Source organism: Sus scrofa, chromosome Y (genome assembly GCF_054392235.1).
Source record: "Sus scrofa isolate SSC_HxYL_T2T_F1_AM1 chromosome Y, Sscrofa_HxYL_maternal_Yorkshire_Landrace_v2.0, whole genome shotgun sequence".
Taxonomy (NCBI): domain Eukaryota; kingdom Metazoa; phylum Chordata; class Mammalia; order Artiodactyla; family Suidae; genus Sus; species Sus scrofa.
The window spans coordinates 38,612,741-38,633,933 of record NC_139402.1 but is presented as its reverse complement, the minus strand read 5'-3'; positions in this window follow the sequence as shown (position 1 = coordinate 38,633,933).

The window sequence follows — 21,193 nt, the reverse complement described above, 5'->3', positions numbered from 1 at the left end:
CGAGTGATGGCCCAAAGTGGGAAGCTCTCACCGTCACCCCTCACTTGTTGTGCATCGTGCAGCCTGAGCTCATGATCTGGAGGTATGTTGATACGAAATTAAAGGAGGATCCATTGGATGTATTGGAGACTTGGATGATAAGTATTCTTTCCAGCATTCTTCTCATGGCCACCATTCTCAGCAGGCTCCTGAGAAGATAAATATGCACGGCTCAGGCTTGCTTTTGGAGTATGATCCATCTGAAAGGGACCAGTGAGCTTATCACATCCAGTCTTTTCCAACAGGGGAAGAAAGACTCCTAAGTATGACCGGGTTGATACATCTCATTCCAGAGCTCAAACCATGACAGTAGGCCCATCTACCTTCAACCAAGGACGAAGCCCTCAATATCAAGCCTGAGGACATATTGGAACGGGGGGAAGGACCATTCCCTGCTTCTGAACGTACACGTCCATAGATGAAAGCACACACTAGCTATCCACAGTAACAAATGTCCCGAGAATGAAGCTGGGATATGTCTGGTGGGTATTCACAGGTTGATAAGAATATGTCCTTTCTCCTGGGGGGCTGGATGGAAGTGGGGTGACTAGCTCCACTGCTGGCTTGATTGTGGGGTACACAATTGTCAGGAATTTCAGGAGTCTCTCTTCTTCTCCTCCGTGAGCCGTGTGGTGAGGGCTACATGGGCAGGTCTTGAGGTTTCCCTCTTGGACGAGAGGGGCCTCTGGCCTGGCAATTGAGTTTCTAGAGAAGGAGGTGGATTGTCCCAAATGGAGACTCGTTTTAGGGGACCGAATCTTTGAACTCTATCGCATTGTCATTCAATCCCTGCTGAAGGGTGCTCAGACCCCTTCTTAGATGCCAATTCTCTGAGACATGGTGTGTCAGAGACTTCATTTCCCAAATCCCCTTAGAAAGAGTTGAGAGACACACCTAACCAGCCACTTCACAAACCTGATCACACACCTGGTGTGTGCTGCAGAGAAATGACTTCTCCCTCCGTCCCTTATGTGTAGGTGGTTGAAACGATGTTGATCTCGGAGTCAAATCTGTGACCATGTATATCGCAGTACAAATGGGAAGTTTATCTATCAGTGTGAAGAACTGACAAGGGTATGATTGGGTTACACTGTGTAAGGTGGAATATCTCCATACACAGAGAGGAATAATTTCAGGAAAAATGCTGTCATATTTGATAGGAGTTTGGAAGACTGATGGAAAATCTTGGTGAAAGAATTTGACTGCTCTCCTGGATGGGAAAGGCCAACCTGGACCAGCACAGATAAGCCTGGATGAGGAGCATTCGAGAGTATGTGAAGGAGGAAGAAGCCGAGAGAGAGAGTGAGAGAGAGATAGAGAGATGAGGTTTGGATGCAAGCCACATTTCAGGGCGCAATTTCCTTCCCAAGCCCTTGTCTGTGTTTCAGGGTGCTATTAGACACAAAGGCTATATCAGGACTCTTGCATGAGATTTTCCCTCTTTCTTGGCCTCTCTCTAGAAATACGTCGGTTGCAAGCCGTCCTCCGTGCTTGGCACCCATGTCTTCTCAAAGGTCACGAGTTTTGGTTCAAATTAAATGACACCCTCTATTTTCCCTAAGAGGAAAAACACTTCCTATTGAAATGGCAGCTCATACTGTGTTCTTCCTCAGTCGTTCCTTGATTTCACTGTCCCGGGGACTTTTGTTTTGTTTTTTGAAATGTCATCTTTTCTCTCAAAAAGAGATTCTGTCCTGTTTATTCGTGTGAGGCAGTGACTGAGAAAGCACTTGACCCTGAAGTGCTGCACATGTTATCAGAGATTCATCATGATAGAGTAAATTGGGTTCCCCAGTGTGTGGAATTGCGTTCCTTCTGAAAGTTGCATTCCCAGAGGGGGCCATGGCACTGATATTATGCCCATGGAGCCTTGTGACCAAATAACTTCGCTGTGAGAAAAGAGGTGTGTGATGGGCCATATTTGGGACATTCTCACCCTCAAACCTTGAGAGTTCAATGAGGGAAACCATGAGCTCTTGCTCTGGAGGTATGTCGAAGTTGATGTAATGGAGGATCCATCAGATTGGTTGTCCTCTTGGATGAACCATATTGTTTCCATCTTAGATTCATACCACCACTCTCCTCAGGCTCCCAAGCTCAATGTGGTTTCTAGAGGCTTGGTGATGGAACATGTGATATCTTAATGGGATCCGTGGGCAGAATACCTCAAGGGGGTTCCTTTTAAAAAAGAATTGTGTCTCATGGACATTTGAAATGAAAGACCTCCCGCAGCACAAACAAATAAACCATGCCCCAATGCTCTCCGCCAAGCAGGAGCCCCTGGATGCATCCACTGTAGAAGACATTCCAAATGGTGACTTTTCAGCTCCGCACCTCTGAATACACATTTGCATAGCCTAAGCCACAAGGGAGCCCTCCAAGCAGAGGCATTTTAACCGAGATGTAACCGGTACATTTCAGGTGCCTTTTCCCCAGGTGGATAAGTACAACTCCTCCCGCTCATGGAGCGCTTCTTGGGAGTGAGGTGCCTGGGGCCAGTGCCAGTGTTTTTGTTGAGTTTACAAGCATAAGGAAGGAAAGGTGGGTCGATTGTCTGATCTTCCAGGAGCCCTGTGATAATGCCTGCAAATTGAGGGTTTTGAAAGTTCCCTCCTGGATGGGAGTGGGCTGTTACCCTGACAATAATGAGGCTAGAAAATGAGGAAATATATTCCAAAGAGACTGATTTTGTTTGACAGAAACCTTGACTCTGGGCTATGAGCGGCCATCCTTAGGGCCAAGAATGCTCAAATCACTGTTTGGATGCCCAATCATTGAGACATGAAGAGTCCTAGACTTCATCTTCGATATCCCCTAAGAACGAGTCCAGAGATCCACACACAAGCAAATCCACAATACTTCATGGACCAGGTAGGGAATGCTGCAGAGAAGCCATTTCTTGGAAGAAACTCATGTGAACGTTGTTTGAAGAGTGTTGCTCTCTGAGTCCAATATGGGACCCTAGACACCGAAGTACAAATGAAGTGGTCATCGTGTCCATATGTAGAGCCCAATATGGGAAGTGTTGTGGAAGGATGACCTAGTTGGGGTGTCTCCATACAGCACAGGAAGATTTTCTGGACCACGGAATTTATACTTCATCAGACCTAGGATGACAGGGAGAAAAGGCTGTGGGATAACTTGGACCATTATTTTGGCTACGATATTTCATCCATTATCCCCACAGGTCAACTCGTAGCAAGAGGATTCCAGAGACATTGAAGGGGGGCCGAGGGGAGAGTGAGAGAGCTAGAGAGAAGGAGATGAAAAGAAGGAGAGAGAGAGGTACAGGAGCTGTGGATTCCAGCAACCGTGAATGGCAGGATAATGGCTCCAAGAACATGTATTGGTGTAAGGTGGATATCCCACAAATGGGATAAACCAGCACATTTGTACGAGAGTCTTCTCTCCTCCCTGACCTGACTCCCAAAATGTCTCCATTCCAATCCCTGCTCCATACTGGAAGACAGGTTTGAAAGCCTTGCTCTGGTACCTATATCTTCTCAAATGGCATGGGGTGGAAATCACGGTAAAAGATATTCCATAGTTTCCTTCCGTGGAAAAGCCTCCTCCCGTGGAAAGGGATGCTCGTGTTTTGTTCTTCCTCCATCGGCCAATGTTTTCCTGTTCAGGCTCCTTGGGGAATGGGTCTTCTTCAATCCCATATGTTCTTTCCCCATGAGATTGTAGACTGTGTATTCCTGGGATGCAGTTCTGGAACCAGCGTGTTGAGCCTGACACCCGTTCAGGGGAAGAGCCATCCTTCTGTAGAGAGCAGGTGGGCACAGAGGAGGTGGAGTTGCCTTCCATCTGAGAAGGTCAGGCCCAATGGTTGCCATGGCAATGGTATGCTGCCCACCAAGCCTTGTGACACCACAGACCCTCTGTGAGAAGAGAGGCGAGTGATGGCCCAAAGTGGGAAGCTCTCACCGTCACCCCTCACTTGTTGTGCATCGTGCAGCCTGAGCTCATGATCTGGAGGTATGTTGATACTAAATTAAAACAGGATCCATTGGATGTATTGGACAATTGGATGATAAGTATTCTTTCCAACATTCTTCTCATGGCCCCCATTCTCATCAGGCTCCTGAGAAAATAAATATCCACGGCTCAGGCTTGCTTTTGGATTATGATCCATCTGAATGGGACCAGTGAGCTTATCACTTCCAGTCTTTGCCACCAGGGGAAAAAAGCCTCCTAAGTATGACCACGATGCTAAATCTCATTCCAGAGCGCAAACCATGAAAATAGGCCCCTCTGCCTTCAACCAAGGACGAGGCCCTCAATATCAACCCCGAGGACATATTGGAATGTGGGGAAGGACAATTCCCTGCCTTGGGACATACACGTCAATAGATGAACGCTCACACTAGCTATCCACACTAAGAAATTTCCCGAGAACGAAGCTGGGATATGTCTGGTGGGTATTTCACAGGTTGATAAGCATAAGTCCTGTCTACTGGGGTGCTGGATGGAAGTGGGGAGACTAGTGTCACTGCTGGCTTGTTTGTGGGGAACACAATTGTCAGGAATTTCACGAGTCTCTCTTGTTACCTCCGTGAGTCCTGTGATGAAGGCTCCATGGGCAGGTCTTGAGGTTTCGCTCTTGGATGAGAGGGGACTCTGGCCTGCCAATTGAGGGTCTAGAGAAGGAGGAGAATTGTCCCAAATGGAGACTGGTTTGAGGGGACCGAATCCTTGAACTCTGTCGCATTGTCATTCAGACCCTGCTGAAGGGTGCTCAGACCCCTTCGTAGATGCCAATTCACTGAGACACGGAGAGTACGAGACTACATTCCCTAACTCCGCTTAAAAAGAATCGAGGGATCCACCTCACCAGCCACTTAACAGACCTGATCCCACACGTGGGTGTGCTGCAGAGAAGTGAAATCTCACTGGGTCCCTTATGTGTAGGTGGTTGAAACGATGTTGATCTCGGAGTCAAATCTGGGACCATGTAGAACGCCGTACAAATGGGATGGTTATCTGTCAGTGTGAAGGGCTGACAATGGTAAGATAGGGGTACACTGTGTAAGGTGGAATATCTCCATACAAACAGAGGAATAATTTCAGGAACAATACATTTATATTTGATAGGGTTTTGGAAGACTGTTGGAAAATCTTGGTTAAAGAATTTGACTGCTCTCCTGGCTGAGATATGCCAACCTGGACCAGCACAGATAACCTTGGATGAGGAGGAGTCGAGAGAATGTGAAGGAGGAAGAAGCCGAGAGAGAGAGAGAGAGAGAGAGAGAGAGAGAGAGAGAGTGAGAGATGACATTTGGATACAAGCCGCATTCCAGCGCACAGTTTCATTCCCAAGCCCTTGTCTGTGTTTCCAGGGACTATTAGACACAAAGGCTATATCAGGACTCTTGCATGAGATTTTCACTCTTTCTTGGCCTGTCTCTAGAAATATGTCGGTTGCAAGCAGTCCTCCCTGCTTGGCATTGATATCTTCTCAAATAGGAGAGGGGCGTGTCAAGTTAAATGACACCGTATAATTTCCCTAAGGGGAAACGACCATTCCTATAGAAATAGCAGCTCATACGGGGTTCTTCCTCAGTCGTTCCTGGATTTCACTGTCCAGGGTCTTTGTTTGGGTGTTTGGAATGACATCTTTTCTCTCTAAAAGAGATTCTGTCCTGTGTATTCGTGTGAGGCAGTGACTGAGAAAGGACTTGACCCTGAAGTGCTACACATCTTATCAGAGATCCATCATGATAGAGAAAATTGGGTTCCCCAGTGTGTGGAGCTGCCTTCCTTCTGCAAGGTGCAGTGCCAGCGGTGGCCATGGCACTGATATGATGCCCATGGAGCCTTGTGCCCAAACAACCTCTCTGTGAGAAAAGAGGTGTGAGATGGGCCATATGTGGGACATTCTCCCACTCAAACATTGAGAGTTCAATGATGGACAATAGGAGCTCTTGCTCTGGAGGTCTGTCGAAGTTGATGGAAACGAGGATCCACCAGATGGGTGGTCCTCTTGGATGAACACGATTATCTCCATCTGTAGACTCATACCCAGCACTCTCATCAGGCTCCCAAGCTCAATGTGGATTCTAGAGGCTTGGTGCTTGAACATGTGATATCTTCAGGGGATCCGTGGGCAGAATACCTCAAGGGAGTTCCTCCATGTGAAAAAAGAATTGTGCTTCATGGCCATTTGAAACAAGATATCCTGGTGTACAAACAAGAAATCCATGCCCCAATGCTCTCCCCCAAGCATGAGGCCCTGGATGTAACCCCTGACGAAGACAGTCCCAATGGGGCATTTTCAGCTCCGCACTTCTGAATCCATATTTCCATAGCCTAAGCCACAGGGGAGCCCTCCAAACAGAGGCCATTTAACCGAGATGTAACCGGTCTCTTTCAGGTGCCTTTACCACAGGGGGATAAGAACAAGCCCTCCCTCTCATTGAGTGCTTCCTGGGAGTGTGGTGCGTGGGCCGAGCGCCAGTGTGTTTGTTGTGTCTACAGTCATAAGGAGGGAAAGGTGGGTCGCTTGTCTGAACTTCCAGGAGCCCTGTGATGATGCCTGCAATTTGAGCGTATTGAAAGTTCCATCCTGGAAGGGAGTGGGCTCTGTCCCTGACTCTCATGAGGCTAGAGAATGAGGAGGTCTATTCCTTAGAGAGATGGATTTGGTTGACAGACATCTTGCACTCTGGGCTACGATTGGCCAGGCCACTGGCCAAGGATGCTCAGAGCATTGTTTGGATGCCAAATCATTTAGACATGAAGAGTCATAGGCTTGATATTCTAAATCCCCAAAGAACGAGTGCAGAGATCCACACACGAGCAAATGAACAGTAACTCATGGAGCAGGTAGGGAATGCTGCAGAGAAGCCATTTCTTGGGAGAGCACTCATGGGAACGTTGTTACAAGTGTGTTGCTCTCTGAGTCCAATATGGGACCCTAGAGACCGAAGTACACATGAAGTGGTCAGGGTGTCCACAGGAAGGGCTGAATATGGGAAGTGTTGTGGAAGGATGACCTAGTTGGGGTGTCTCCACACAGCACAGGAAGTCTTTCTGGACCACGGATTTTATATTTGATCAGACCTAGGATGACAGGGATAAATAGATGGGGGATCACTTGGACCATTCTCTTGGCTACGATATTTCATCCATTATCCCCACAGGTCAACTTGTAGCAGGAGGATTCCAGAGACATTGAAGGGGGGCCGAGGGGAGAGTGAGAGAGCTAGAGAGAAGGAGATGAAAAGAAGGAGAGAGAGAGGTACAGGAGCTGTGGATTCCAGCAACTGTGAATGGCAGGATAATGGCTCCAAGAACATGTATTGGTGTAAGGTGGATATCCCACAAATGGGATAAACCAGCACACTTGTACGTGAGTCTTCTCTCCTCCCTGACCTGACTCCAAAAATGTCGCCATTCCAATCCCTGCTCCATACTGGAAGACAGGTTTGAAAGCCTTGCTCTGGTACCTATATCTTCTCCAATGGCATGGGGTGGATATCAGTGTAAAAGATATTCCATAGTTTCCTTCCGTGGAAAAGCCTCCTCCCGTGGAAAGGGATGCTCGTGTGGTGTTCTTCCTCCATCAGCCATTGTTTTCCTGTTCAGGCTCCTTGGGGAATGGGTCTTTTTCAATCCCATATGTTCTTTCCCCATGAGATTGTAGACTGTGTATTCCTGGGATGCAGTTCTGGAACCAGCGTGTGGAGCCTGACACCCGTTCAGGGGAAGAGCCATCCTTCTGTAGAGAGCAGGTGGGCACAGAGGAGGTGGAGTTGCCTTCCATCTGAGAAGGTCAGGCCCAATGGTTGCCATGGCAATGGTATGCTGCCCACCAAGCCTTGTGATGCCACAGACCCTCTGTGAGAAGAGAGGCGAGTGATGGCCCAAAGTGGGAAGCTCTCACCGTCACCCCTCACTTGTTGTGCATCGTGCATCCTGAGCTCATGATCTGGAGGTATGTTGATACGCAATTAAAAGAGGATCCATTGGATATATTGGACAATTGGATGATAAGTATTCTTTCCAACATTCTTCTCATGGCCCCCATTCTCATCAGGCTCCTGAGAAAATAAATATCCACGGCTCAGATTTGCTTTTGCATTATGATCCATCTGAACGGGACCAGTGAGCTTATCACTTCCAGTCTTTTCCACCAGGGGAAAAAAGCCTCCTAAGTATGACCACGATGCTAAATCTCATTCCAGAGCTCAAACCATGAAAGTAGGCCCCTCTGCCTTCAACCAAGGACGAGGCCCTCAATATCAACCCTGAGGACATATTGGAATGTGGGGAAGGACAATTCCCTGCCTTGGGATATACACGTCAATAGATGAACGCTCACACTAGCTATCCACACTAAGAAATTTCCCGAGAACGAAGCTGGGATATGTCTGGTGGGTATTTCACAGGTTGATAAGCATAAGTCCTGTCTACTGGGGTGCTGGATGGATGTGGGGAGACTAGTGTCACTGCTGGCTTGTTTGTGGGGAACACAATTGTCAGGAATTTCACGAGTCTCTCTTGTTACCTCCGTGAGTCCTGTGATGAGGGCTCCATGGGCAGGTCTTGAGGTTTCGCTCTTGGATGAGAGGGGACTCTGGCCTGCCAATTGAGGGTCTAGAGAAGGAGGAGAATTGTCCCAAATGGAGACTGGTTTGAGGGGACCGAATCCTTGAACTCTGTCGCATTGTCATTCAGACCCTGCTGAAGGGTGCTCAGACCCCTTCGTAGATGCCAATTCACTGAGACATGGAGAGTCCGAAACTACATTCCCTAACTCCGCTTAAAAAGACTCGAGGGATCCACCTCACCAGCCACTTCACAGACCTGATCCCACACGTGGGGTGTGCTGCAGAGAAGTGAATTCTCACTCGGTCCCTTATGTGTAGGTGGTTGAAACGATGTTGATCTCGGAGTCAAATCTGGGACCATGTAGAACGCAGTACAAATGGGATGGTCATCGGTCAGTGTGAAGGGCTGACAATGGTAAGATAGGGGTGCACTGTGTAAGGTGGAATATCTCCATACAAACAGAGGAATAATTTCAGGAAAAATGCTTTTATATTGGATAGGATTTTGGAAGACTGTTGGAAAATCTTGGTTAAAGAATTTGACTGCTCTCCTGGCTGAGATATGCCAACCTGGACCAGCACAGATAACCATGGATGAGGAGGATTCGAGAGAATGTGAAGGAGGAAGAAGCCGAGAGAGAGAGAGAGAGAGAGAGTGAGAGATGACATTTGGATACCAGCCACATTCCAGCGCACAGTTTCATTCCCAAGCCCTTGTCTGTGTTTCCAGGGACTATTAGACACAAAGGCTATATCAGGACTCTTGCATGAGATTTTCACTCTTTCTTGGCCTGTCTCTAGAAATATGTCGGTTGCAAGCAGTCCTCCCTGCTTGGCATTGATATCTTCTCAAATAGGAGAGGGGCGTGTCAAGTTAAATGACACCGTATAATTTCCCTAAGGGGAAACGACCATTCCTATAGAAATAGCAGCTCATACGGGGTTCTTCCTCAGTCGTTCCTGGATTTCACTGTCCAGGGTCTTTGTTTGGGTGTTTGGAATGACATCTTTTCTCTCTAAAAGAGATTCTGTCCTGTGTATTCGTGTGAGGCAGTGACTGAGAAAGGACTTGACCCTGAAGTGCTACACATCTTATCAGAGATCCATCATGATAGAGAAAATTGGGTTCCCCAGTGTGTGGAGCTGCCTTCCTTCTGCAAGGTGCAGTGCCAGCGGTGGCCATGGCACTGATATGATGCCCATGGAGCCTTGTGCCCAAACAACCTCTCTGTGAGAAAAGAGGTGTGAGATGGGCCATATGTGGGACATTCTCCCACTCAAACATTGAGAGTTCAATGATGGACAATAGGAGCTCTTGCTCTGGAGGTCTGTCGAAGTTGATGGAAAGGAGGATCCACCAGATGGGTGGTCCTCTTGGATGAACACGATTATCTCCATCTGTAGACTCATAGCCAGCACTCTCATCAGGCTCCCAAGCTCAATGTGGATTCTAGAGGCTTGGTGCTTGAACATGTGATATCTTCAGGGGATCCGTGGGCAGAATACCTCAAGGGAGTTCCTCCATGTGAAAAAAGAATTGTGCTTCATGGCCATTTGAAACAAGATATCCTGGTGTACAAACAAGAAATCCATGCCCCAATGCTCTCCCCCAAGCATGAGGCCCTGGATGTAACCCCTGACGAAGACAGTCCCAATGGGGCATTTTCAGCTCCGCACTTCTGAATCCATATTTCCATAGCCTAAGCCACAGGGGAGCCCTCCAAACAGAGGCCATTTAACCGAGATGTAACCGGTCTCTTTCAGGTGCCTTTACCACAGGGGGATAAGAACAAGCCCTCCCTCTCATTGAGTGCTTCCTGGGAGTGTGGTGCGTGGGCCGAGCGCCAGTGTGTTTGTTGTGTCTACAGTCATAAGGAGGGAAAGGTGGGTCGCTTGTCTGAACTTCCAGGAGCCCTGTGATGATGCCTGCAATTTGAGCGTATTGAAAGTTCCATCCTGGAAGGGAGTGGGCTCTGTCCCTGACTCTCATGAGGCTAGAGAATGAGGAGGTCTATTCCTTAGAGAGATGGATTTGGTTGACAGACATCTTGCACTCTGGGCTACGATTGGCCAGGCCACTGGCCAAGGATGCTCAGAGCATTGTTTGGATGCCAAATCATTTAGACATGAAGAGTCATAGGCTTGATATTCTAAATCCCCAAAGAACGAGTGCAGAGATCCACACACGAGCAAATGAACAGTAACTCATGGAGCAGGTAGGGAATGCTGCAGAGAAGCCATTTCTTGGGAGAGCACTCATGGGAACGTTGTTACAAGTGTGTTGCTCTCTGAGTCCAATATGGGACCCTAGAGACCGAAGTACACATGAAGTGGTCAGGGTGTCCACAGGAAGGGCTGAATATGGGAAGTGTTGTGGAAGGATGACCTAGTTGGGGTGTCTCCACACAGCACAGGAAGTCTTTCTGGACCACGGATTTTATATTTGATCAGACCTAGGATGACAGGGATAAATAGATGGGGGATCACTTGGACCATTCTCTTGGCTACGATATTTCATCCATTATCCCCACAGGTCAACTTGTAGCAGGAGGATTCCAGAGACATTGAAGGGGGGCCGAGGGGAGAGTGAGAGAGCTAGAGAGAAGGAGATGAAAAGAAGGAGAGAGAGAGGTACAGGAGCTGTGGATTCCAGCAACTGTGAATGGCAGGATAATGGCTCCAAGAACATGTATTGGTGTAAGGTGGATATCCCACAAATGGGATAAACCAGCACACTTGTACGTGAGTCTTCTCTCCTCCCTGACCTGACTCCAAAAATGTCGCCATTCCAATCCCTGCTCCATACTGGAAGACAGGTTTGAAAGCCTTGCTCTGGTACCTATATCTTCTCCAATGGCATGGGGTGGATATCAGTGTAAAAGATATTCCATAGTTTCCTTCCGTGGAAAAGCCTCCTCCCGTGGAAAGGGATGCTCGTGTGGTGTTCTTCCTCCATCAGCCATTGTTTTCCTGTTCAGGCTCCTTGGGGAATGGGTCTTTTTCAATCCCATATGTTCTTTCCCCATGAGATTGTAGACTGTGTATTCCTGGGATGCAGTTCTGGAACCAGCGTGTGGAGCCTGACACCCGTTCAGGGGAAGAGCCATCCTTCTGTAGAGAGCAGGTGGGCACAGAGGAGGTGGAGTTGCCTTCCATCTGAGAAGGTCAGGCCCAATGGTTGCCATGGCAATGGTATGCTGCCCACCAAGCCTTGTGATGCCACAGACCCTCTGTGAGAAGAGAGGCGAGTGATGGCCCAAAGTGGGAAGCTCTCACCGTCACCCCTCACTTGTTGTGCATCGTGCATCCTGAGCTCATGATCTGGAGGTATGTTGATACGCAATTAAAAGAGGATCCATTGGATATATTGGACAATTGGATGATAAGTATTCTTTCCAACATTCTTCTCATGGCCCCCATTCTCATCAGGCTCCTGAGAAAATAAATATCCACGGCTCAGATTTGCTTTTGCATTATGATCCATCTGAACGGGACCAGTGAGCTTATCACTTCCAGTCTTTTCCACCAGGGGAAAAAAGCCTCCTAAGTATGACCACGATGCTAAATCTCATTCCAGAGCTCAAACCATGAAAGTAGGCCCCTCTGCCTTCAACCAAGGACGAGGCCCTCAATATCAACCCTGAGGACATATTGGAATGTGGGGAAGGACAATTCCCTGCCTTGGGATATACACGTCAATAGATGAACGCTCACACTAGCTATCCACACTAAGAAATTTCCCGAGAACGAAGCTGGGATATGTCTGGTGGGTATTTCACAGGTTGATAAGCATAAGTCCTGTCTACTGGGGTGCTGGATGGATGTGGGGAGACTAGTGTCACTGCTGGCTTGTTTGTGGGGAACACAATTGTCAGGAATTTCACGAGTCTCTCTTGTTACCTCCGTGAGTCCTGTGATGAGGGCTCCATGGGCAGGTCTTGAGGTTTCGCTCTTGGATGAGAGGGGACTCTGGCCTGCCAATTGAGGGTCTAGAGAAGGAGGAGAATTGTCCCAAATGGAGACTGGTTTGAGGGGACCGAATCCTTGAACTCTGTCGCATTGTCATTCAGACCCTGCTGAAGGGTGCTCAGACCCCTTCGTAGATGCCAATTCACTGAGACATGGAGAGTCCGAAACTACATTCCCTAACTCCGCTTAAAAAGACTCGAGGGATCCACCTCACCAGCCACTTCACAGACCTGATCCCACACGTGGGGTGTGCTGCAGAGAAGTGAATTCTCACTCGGTCCCTTATGTGTAGGTGGTTGAAACGATGTTGATCTCGGAGTCAAATCTGGGACCATGTAGAACGCAGTACAAATGGGATGGTCATCGGTCAGTGTGAAGGGCTGACAATGGTAAGATAGGGGTGCACTGTGTAAGGTGGAATATCTCCATACAAACAGAGGAATAATTTCAGGAAAAATGCTTTTATATTGGATAGGATTTTGGAAGACTGTTGGAAAATCTTGGTTAAAGAATTTGACTGCTCTCCTGGCTGAGATATGCCAACCTGGACCAGCACAGATAACCATGGATGAGGAGGATTCGAGAGAATGTGAAGGAGGAAGAAGCCGAGAGAGAGAGAGAGAGAGAGAGTGAGAGATGACATTTGGATACCAGCCACATTCCAGCGCACAGTTTCATTCCCAAGCCCTTGTCTGTGTTTCCAGGGACTATTAGACACAAAGGCTATATCAGGACTCTTGCATGAGATTTTCACTCTTTCTTGGCCTGTCTCTAGAAATATGTCGGTTGCAAGCAGTCCTCCCTGCTTGGCATTGATATCTTCTCAAATAGGAGAGGGGCGTGTCAAGTTAAATGACACCGTATAATTTCCCTAAGGGGAAACGACCATTCCTATAGAAATAGCAGCTCATACGGGGTTCTTCCTCAGTCGTTCCTGGATTTCACTGTCCAGGGTCTTTGTTTGGGTGTTTGGAATGACATCTTTTCTCTCTAAAAGAGATTCTGTCCTGTGTATTCGTGTGAGGCAGTGACTGAGAAAGGACTTGACCCTGAAGTGCTACACATCTTATCAGAGATCCATCATGATAGAGAAAATTGGGTTCCCCAGTGTGTGGAGCTGCCTTCCTTCTGCAAGGTGCAGTGCCAGCGGTGGCCATGGCACTGATATGATGCCCATGGAGCCTTGTGCCCAAACAACCTCTCTGTGAGAAAAGAGGTGTGAGATGGGCCATATGTGGGACATTCTCCCACTCAAACATTGAGAGTTCAATGATGGACAATAGGAGCTCTTGCTCTGGAGGTCTGTCGAAGTTGATGGAAAGGAGGATCCACCAGATGGGTGGTCCTCTTGGATGAACACGATTATCTCCATCTGTAGACTCATAGCCAGCACTCTCATCAGGCTCCCAAGCTCAATGTGGATTCTAGAGGCTTGGTGCTTGAACATGTGATATCTTCAGGGGATCCGTGGGCAGAATACCTCAAGGGAGTTCCTCCATGTGAAAAACGAATTGTGCTTCATGGCCATTTGAAACAAGATATCCTGGTGTACAAACAAGAAATCCATGCCCCAATGCTCTCCCCCAAGCATGAGGCCCTGGATGTAACCCCTGACGAAGACAGTCCCAATGGGGCATTTTCAGCTCCGCACTTCTGAATCCATATTTCCATAGCCTAAGCCACAGGGGAGCCCTCCAAACAGAGGCCATTTAACCGAGATGTAACCGGTCTCTTTCAGGTGCCTTTACCACAGGGGGATAAGAACAAGCCCTCCCTCTCATTGAGTGCTTCCTGGGAGTGTGGTGCGTGGGCCGAGCGCCAGTGTGTTTGTTGTGTCTACAGTCATAAGGAGGGAAAGGTGGGTCGCTTGTCTGAACTTCCAGGAGCCCTGTGATGATGCCTGCAATTTGAGCGTATTGAAAGTTCCATCCTGGAAGGGAGTGGGCTCTGTCCCTGACTCTCATGAGGCTAGAGAATGAGGAGGTCTATTCCTTAGAGAGATGGATTTGGTTGACAGACATCTTGCACTCTGGGCTACGATTGGCCAGGCCACTGGCCAAGGATGCTCAGAGCATTGTTTGGATGCCAAATCATTTAGACATGAAGAGTCATAGGCTTGATATTCTAAATCCCCAAAGAACGAGTGCAGAGATCCACACACGAGCAAATGAACAGTAACTCATGGAGCAGGTAGGGAATGCTGCAGAGAAGCCATTTCTTGGGAGAGCACTCATGGGAACGTTGTTACAAGTGTGTTGCTCTCTGAGTCCAATATGGGACCCTAGAGACCGAAGTACACATGAAGTGGTCAGGGTGTCCACAGGAAGGGCTGAATATGGGAAGTGTTGTGGAAGGATGACCTAGTTGGGGTGTCTCCACACAGCACAGGAAGTCTTTCTGGACCACGGATTTTATATTTGATCAGACCTAGGATGACAGGGATAAATAGATGGGGGATCACTTGGACCATTCTCTTGGCTACGATATTTCATCCATTATCCCCACAGGTCAACTTGTAGCAAGAGGATTCCAGAGACATTGAAGGGGGGCCGAGGGGAGAGTGAGAGAGCTAGAGAGAAGGAGATGAAAAGAAGGAGAGAGAGAGGTACAGGAGCTGTGGATTCCAGCAACTGTGAATGGCAGGATAATGGCTCCAAGAACATGTATTGGTGTAAGGTGGATATCCCACAAATGGGATAAACCAGCACACTTGTACGTGAGTCTTCTCTCCTCCCTGACCTGACTCCAAAAATGTCGCCATTCCAATCCCTGCTCCATACTGGAAGACAGGTTTGAAAGCCTTGCTCTGGTACCTATATCTTCTCCACTGGCATGGGGTGGAAATCAGTGTAAAAGATATTCCATAGTTTCCTTCCGTGGAAAAGCCTCCTCCCGTGGAAAGGGATGCTCGTGTGGTGTTCTTCCTCCATCAGCCATTGTTTTCCTGTTCAGGCTCCTTGGGGAATGGGTCTTTTTCAATCCCATATGTTCTTTCCCCATGAGATTGTAGACTGTGTATTCCTGGGATGCAGTTCTGGAACCAGCGTGTTGAGCCTGACACCCGTTCAGGGGAAGAGCCATCCTTCTGTAGAGAGCAGGTGGGCACAGAGGAGGTGGAGTTGCCTTCCATCTGAGAAGGTCAGGCCCAATGGTTGCCATGGCAATGGTATGCTGCCCACCAAGCCTTGTGATGCCACAGACCCTCTGTGAGAAGAGAGGCGAGTGATGGCCCAAAGTGGGAAGCTCTCACCGTCACCCCTCACTTGTTGTGCATCGTGCATCCTGAGCTCATGATCTGGAGGTATGTTGATACGCAATTAAAAGAGGATCCATTGGATATATTGGACAATTGGATGATAAGTATTCTTTCCAACATTCTTCTCATGGCCCCCATTCTCATCAGGCTCCTGAGAAAATAAATATCCACGGCTCAGATTTGCTTTTGCATTATGATCCATCTGAACGGGACCAGTGAGCTTATCACTTCCAGTCTTTTCCACCAGGGGAAAAAAGCCTCCTAAGTATGACCACGATGCTAAATCTCATTCCAGAGCTCAAACCATGAAAGTAGGCCCCTCTGCCTTCAACCAAGGACGAGGCCCTCAATATCAACCCTGAGGACATATTGGAATGTGGGGAAGGACAATTCCCTGCCTTGGGATATACACGTCAATAGATGAACGCTCACACTAGCTATCCACACTAAGAAATTTCCCGAGAACGAAGCTGGGATATGTCTGGTGGGTATTTCACAGGTTGATAAGCATAAGTCCTGTCTACTGGGGTGCTGGATGGATGTGGGGAGACTAGTGTCACTGCTGGCTTGTTTGTGGGGAACACAATTGTCAGGAATTTCACGAGTCTCTCTTGTTACCTCCGTGAGTCCTGTGATGAGGGCTCCATGGGCAGGTCTTGAGGTTTCGCTCTTGGATGAGAGGGGACTCTGGCCTGCCAATTGAGGGTCTAGAGAAGGAGGAGAATTGTCCCAAATGGAGACTGGTTTGAGGGGACCGAATCCTTGAACTCTGTCGCATTGTCATTCAGACCCTGCTGAAGGGTGCTCAGACCCCTTCGTAGATGCCAATTCACTGAGACATGGAGAGTCCGAAACTACATTCCCTAACTCCGCTTAAAAAGACTCGAGGGATCCACCTCACCAGCCACTTCACAGACCTGATCCCACACGTGGGGTGTGCTGCAGAGAAGTGAATTCTCACTCGGTCCCTTATGTGTAGGTGGTTGAAACGATGTTGATCTCGGAGTCAAATCTGGGACCATGTAGAACGCAGTACAAATGGGATGGTCATCGGTCAGTGTGAAGGGCTGACAATGGTAAGATAGGGGTGCACTGTGTAAGGTGGAATATCTCCATACAAACAGAGGAATAATTTCAGGAAAAATGCTTTTATATTGGATAGGATTTTGGAAGACTGTTGGAAAATCTTGGTTAAAGAATTTGACTGCTCTCCTGGCTGAGATATGCCAACCTGGACCAGCACAGATAACCATGGATGAGGAGGATTCGAGAGAATGTGAAGGAGGAAGAAGCCGAGAGAGAGAGAGAGAGAGAGAGAGTGAGAGATGACATTTGGATACCAGCCACATTCCAGCGCACAGTTTCATTCCCAAGCCCTTGTCTGTGTTTCCAGGGACTATTAGACACAAAGGCTATATCAGGACTCTTGCATGAGATTTTCACTCTTTCTTGGCCTGTCTCTAGAAATATGTCGGTTGCAAGCAGTCCTCGCTGCTTGGCATTGATATCTTCTCAAATAGGAGAGGGGCGTGTCAAGTTAAATGACACCGTATAATTTCCCTAAGGGGAAACGACCATTCCTATAGAAATAGCAGCTCATACGGGGTTCTTCCTCAGTCGTTCCTGGATTTCACTGTCCAGGGTCTTTGTTTGGGTGTTTGGAATGACATCTTTTCTCTCTAAAAGAGATTCTGTCCTGTGTATTCGTGTGAGGCAGTGACTGAGAAAGGACTTGACCCTGAAGTGCTACACATCTTATCAGAGATCCATCATGATAGAGAAAATTGGGTTCCCCAGTGTGTGGAGCTGCCTTCCTTCTGCAAGGTGCAGTGCCAGCGGTGGCCATGGCACTGATATGATGCCCATGGAGCCTTGTGCCCAAACAACCTCTCTGTGAGAAAAGAGGTGTGAGATGGGCCATATGTGGGACATTCTCCCACTCAAACATTGAGAGTTCAATGATGGACAATAGGAGCTCTTGCTCTGGAGGTCTGTCGAAGTTGATGGAAAGGAGGATCCACCAGATGGGTGGTCCTCTTGGATGAACACGATTATCTCCATCTGTAGACTCATAGCCAGCACTCTCATCAGGCTCCCAAGCTCAATGTGGATTCTAGAGGCTTGGTGCTTGAACATGTGATATCTTCATGGGATCCGTGGGCAGAATACCTCAAGGGAGTTCCTCCATGTGAAAAAAGAATTGTGCTTCATGGCCATTTGAAACAAGATATCCTGGTGTACAAACAAGAAATCCATGCCCCAATGCTCTCCCCCAAGCATGAGGCCCTGGATGTAACCCCTGACGAAGACAGTCCCAATGGGGCATTTTCAGCTCCGCACTTCTGAATCCATATTTCCATAGCCTAAGCCACAGGGGAGCCCTCCAAACAGAGGCCATTTAACCGAGATGTAACCGGTCTCTTTCAGGTGCCTTTACCACAGGGGGATAAGAACAAGCCCTCCCTCTAATTGAGTGCTTCCTGGGAGTGTGGTGCGTGGGCCGAGCGCCAGTGTGTTTGTTGTGTCTACAGTCATAAGGAGGGAAAGGTGGGTCGCTTGTCTGAACTTCCAGGAGCCCTGTGATGATGCCTGCAATTTGAGCGTATTGAAAGTTCCATCCTGGAAGGGAGTGGGCTCTGTCCCTGACTCTCATGAGGCTAGAGAATGAGGAGGTCTATTCCTTAGAGAGATGGATTTGGTTGACAGACATCTTGCACTCTGGGCTACGATTGGCCAGGCCACTGGCCAAGGATGCTCAGAGCATTGTTTGGATGCCAAATCATTTAGACATGAAGAGTCATAGGCTTGATATTCTAAATCCCCAAAGAACGAGTGCAGAGATCCACACACGAGCAAATGAACAGTAACTCATGGAGCAGGTAGGGAATGCTGCAGAGAAGCCATTTCTTGGGAGAGCACTCATGGGAACGTTGTTACAAGTGTGTTGCTCTCTGAGTCCAATATGGGACCCTAGAGACCGAAGTACACATGAAGTGGTCAGGGTGTCCACAGGAAGGGCTGAATATGGGAAGTGTTGTGGAAGGATGACCTAGTTGGGGTGTCTCCACACAGCACAGGAAGTCTTTCTGGACCACGGATTTTATATTTGATCAGACCTAGGATGACAGGGATAAATAGATGGGGGATCACTTGGACCATTCTCTTGGCTACGATATTTCATCCATTATCCCCACAGGTCAACTTGTAGCAGGAGGATTCCAGAGACATTGAAGGGGGGCCGAGGGGAGAGTGAGAGAGCTAGAGAGAAGGAGATGAAAAGAAGGAGAGAGAGAGGTACAGGAGCTGTGGATTCCAGCAACTGTGAATGGCAGGATAATGGCTCCAAGAACATGTATTGGTGTAAGGTGGATATCCCACAAATGGGATAAACCAGCACACTTGTACGTGAGTCTTCTCTCCTCCCTGACCTGACTCCCAAAATGTCGCCATTCCAATCCCTGCTCCATACTGGAAGACAGGTTTGAAAGCCTTGCTCTGGTACCTATATCTTCTCCAATGGCATGGGGTGGATATCAGTGTAAAAGATATTCCATAGTTTCCTTCCGTGGAAAAGCCTCCTCCCGTGGAAAGGGATGCTCGTGTGGTGTTCTTCCTCCATCAGCCATTGTTTTCCTGTTCAGGCTCCTTGGGGAATGGGTCTTTTTCAATCCCATATGTTCTTTCCCCATGAGATTGTAGACTGTGTATTCCTGGGATGCAGTTCTGGAACCAGCGTGTGGAGCCTGACACCCGTTCAGGGGAAGAGCCATCCTTCTGTAGAGAGCAGGTGGGCACAGAGGAGGTGGAGTTGCCTTCCATCTGAGAAGGTCAGGCCCAATGGTTGCCATGGCAATGGTATGCTGCCCACCAAGCCTTGTGATGCCACAGACCCTCTGTGAGAAGAGAGGCGAGTGATGGCCCAAAGTGGGAAGCTCTCACCGTCACCCCTCACTTGTTGTGCATCGTGCATCCTGAGCTCATGATCTGGAGGTATGTTGATACGCAATTAAAAGAGGATCCATTGGATATATTGGACAATTGGATGATAGGTATTCTTTCCAACATTCTTCTCATGGCCCCCATTCTCATCAGGCTCCTGAGAAAATAAATATCCACGGCTCAGATTTGCTTTTGCATTATGATCCATCTGAACGGGACCAGTGAGCTTATCACTTCCAGTCTTTTCCACCAGGGGAAAAAAGCCTCCTAAGTATGACCACGATGCTAAATCTCATTCCAGAGCTCAAACCATGAAAGTAGGCCCCTCTGCCTTCAACCAAGGACGAGGCCCTCAATATCAACCCTGAGGACATATTGGAATGTGGGGAAGGACAATTCCCTGCCTTGGGATATACACGTCAATAGATGAACGCTCACACTAGCTATCCACACTAAGAAATTTCCCGAGAACGAAGCTGGGATATGTCTGGTGGGTATTTCACAGGTTGATAAGCATAAGTCCTGTCTACTGGGGTGCTGGATTGATGTGGGGAGACTAGTGTCACTGCTGGCTTGTTTGTGGGGAACACAATTGTCAGGAATTTCACGAGTCTCTCTTGTTACCTCCGTGAGTCCTGTGATGAGGGCTCCATGGGCAGGTCTTGAGGTTTCGCTCTTGGATGAGAGGGGACTCTGGCCTGCCAATTGAGGGTCTAGAGAAGGAGGAGAATTGTCCCAAATGGAGACTGGTTTGAGGGGACCGAATCCTTGAACTCTGTCGCATTGTCATTCAGACCCTGCTGAAGGGTGCTCAGACCCCTTCGTAGATGCCAATTCACTGAGACATGGAGAGTCCGAAACTACATTCCCTAACTCCGCTTAAAAAGACTCGAGGGATCCACCTCACCAGCCACTTCACAGACCTGATCCCACACGTGGGGTGTGCTGCAGAGAAGTGAATTCTCACTCGGTCCCTTATGTGTAGGTGGTTGAAACGATGTTGATCTCGGAGTCAAATCTGGGACCATGTAGAACGCAGTACAAATGGGATGGTCATCGGTCAGTGTGAAGGGCTGACAATGGTAAGATAGGGGTGCACTGTGTAAGGTGGAATATCTCCATACAAACAGAGGAATAATTTCAGGAAAAATGCTTTTATATTGGATAGGATTTTGGAAGACTGTTGGAAAATCTTGGTTAAAGAATTTGACTGCTCTCCTGGCTGAGATATGCCAACCTGGACCAGCACAGATAACCATGGATGAGGAGGATTCGAGAGAATGTGAAGGAGGAAGAAGCCGAGAGAGAGAGAGAGAGAGAGAGTGAGAGATGACATTTGGATACCAGCCACATTCCAGCGCACAGTTTCATTCCCAAGCCCTTGTCTGTGTTTCCAGGGACTATTAGACACAAAGGCTATATCAGGACTCTTGCA